The sequence below is a fragment of the Anser brachyrhynchus genome, assembly GCF_964034855.1.
Source record: "Anser brachyrhynchus genome assembly, chromosome: 5".
Lineage (NCBI taxonomy): Eukaryota > Metazoa > Chordata > Aves > Anseriformes > Anatidae > Anser > Anser brachyrhynchus.
Window position 1 is genome coordinate 25080027 of NC_137699.1, and position 2944 is coordinate 25082970.

Below are 2944 nucleotides of genomic sequence, written 5' to 3' on the forward strand. Positions count from 1 at the left end.
AATGCATTAACTGATGTTGCTAACATCTGTCATGTGTAGTTCATTTTCTCTCTCATCTTCTCTGCAGGGACAGGATGAGAAAGAAAATGAACCACACGTTGTGTGTGCAATGTAGTGTTATATGCATATGCATTATGATAGAGTCTTTAATTACATACTCTTATCTTGTTTTCCCACAGGACCCCTGCCTCATTCAGTACATGGGACAGACACATGGGAGAGATTTAAGAGTACATAGGCAACCACCAATTTAGCAGTTCCTGACTTGTTTTTTGTTTGTTTGTTGTTTTTTTTTTGTTTTTAATCTAATGTAGTGCTTTTAGCTGTATCTTTACATGTTTTTTTTTCTTGTTCCTCTTCACATGTTGCTGATATTTTCTGTAGAAAGAATAGCAATATAAGGTCGTATTCAGAAGACAATTAGATGCAACTAAGCTATTAATTAAAACAGAAGACCACAGTAATTCTCCAAACATCAGTACACCTTTACTACTCTACTCGTGTATAATCCGAAAGCTGAACTTTTGGTTTCATAAAGAAAAAAACAGGGGATGTTTTCTCCCATCTAATCTACTCTGCCTGAAAATTGGAGGATCCAGTTGTGAAGGTGGAGAAATTGGGAATATTGCTAGTAGAGAGAGTTTGGAAGAGATATTCCTGTTTCCACATGGCTTGAACATTAACTGCACCCATAATACCCCTGTAATCAGTTTCTTTAACAAATAACCAGTTAGAGAAATTTGGAGTCTCTATTATTAGCTGTTACCTGATATTTATCATCCTTTGACTTTGTTCATAAGAATAAAAGTAAATTATTGGAAGCACAACTAATCTCTCAAAATTACTATTAATTTGGCACTAAGACACTAAGGAAAATTAAGTGGTAGCTTCTGTTCTTTTCCTCCAAAGGGGAAAAACAAACAAACAAACAAACAAACAAACAAACAAACAGTTATTTCTAATCAATGAGTGATTTATTTTATTTTTCCTTAGCATGCATGGAAGTATAAGGTAAAGAAGACTGCAGAACAAAAATACAGATCATACATTCTTTTCCTTATTTTGTGTATCAGCTTGGTTCCAATTCTTTTTTAAGCAAAATATACATATTTTACAGCAGGCAACTATTTTGTCTTTTTGAAATACCTTCAGAAACAGTTTAGATTGAAATAAACATTTGTGTAAATGAAATCAGACAGTTTTCTTTTTATGAAGTAATATTATGGCACTAAAACTTTTTATCTCTTGATAGAAACCCTTTTAGTTTCATGAATCCTAGTGCCAATTTCTGAAGGTAAAAGTTTCCTTTCTGCTGCTGTGTGTGGTAGTTTCATACAAAAATGGGCATGGATGCTGGCTTGCCTGTGTGTTTTGCAAGTAGTTTCCTACAGTAGTAGATTAACTCCATCTGTTAGTCCACAGGCAAGGCAATTTGAATTTTGCCTGTGAAATATGAACCCAGGCTGAAGAGGGAGTCTGAACCCCAATCTTTTTTTAACTTCAGATCATCTGAACCTATATAAATGTATTCTAGTATGGAAAACAGCCCTGTTAAATCAATTTCAGACCAAAGTTGGAAATGCTTGAAGAGCCTTAAAGCTTTTAACCTTGAATCTTACTGTAGTTTGAATGTTTTTTGTTGTTTGTTTGGGGATATTTTTATTTCTGGTGGGTGGGTGAGGAAGGTATCCAGATTTTTCTCTTCAGCTATGGATCTTTGATCTCTGCTTCTATTGCAGACTCTGCTTTTTCCAGCTACAGTTTGTGCATGTACCTCTCTGTGGACAATAGACAAAGGTTACATTCACATTTGCACTGGAAGAGTGTATGTCCGCAAAAGGCCATACAAGGCCACACATCAGTGCTTGTTCATCTCTAATTCTAGGTCCTTGGGAGATATATGCTTATTACCTGGATCACGTATCTGTTGTGATACCAAAAAGCCTGAATGCCCATTCCAGAATGTTTGGATGCTCTGCAAAAAAAGTGCCAAAGCAAGTATTACATATCTGCTAATGAACATTTTCAGATCAGTTATGTGATGTGTGATGGGATTTATCTCCTGCTGAGTCATTCCCCTCTGAATGTTCTTATAAGCATTATAGGCACTTATAAGCAGATTGTGAGATACATACCATAAACATAGCTCTTACAGGAAAAATGTATTTCACAGGTCCAACACCAAGAATTTCTGATATCCAAGAAACAGTTTTAAAGAATGTTAATGATGCTGTGAAGATCTCATTCCTGTGTTACAGAGTAAAGTCCCATGCCTGTTTGACGGTCGTTTGTCTGAGATTAATGAAAAGGAATTTTGGTTAACTGTGAAGAGAACAGAGAAGCTCTTTCTGCCTTTTGATGTGGTGTACGTTGTGTGGAGAAAGGCAGGGGGAGGAAGCTTTGCTCTCCAGCCCTCTTTTTCATTCCCTGAAGCAGTTGGGGATTTTGTATTTCTGTCACCACTCTTATCAGCATGAACGTACACATATCAGCACTCTGACAAAAAGTACACAGACATGCATACTACCTGCCAGTCCTACAGTCTTCCTGTCCGGTCTAATAATTATGAGGTATTCCAAAGAAATACCTGGATTTAAAAGCTGGTATATCATTCTATATTATCTCTTGCTGCAAGGTATGAGTTTACATTACTGTAATGCCATAGTTTTGATACTTTATTATTTGCATTCATTTTGGCTTATTTCAAATACGATGTGTCAGTAGTATGCTTACATTGCAGTTTTTATTGAAAGAGCAATGCACCACAATTGAGAGCCATATCTGTTAGTGCGTAGACTTATTCTGAGTTTCTTTGCTTCACTCTTTTCTTTAAAAAACTTCTCTCCTGCTTTTGGTGAATTACAGTGCATCTTCATATACAGAGTTAGAAATCATTTTGCTAATCAAATTATTCACCTACATATACCTCATAAGTATAGGGGAA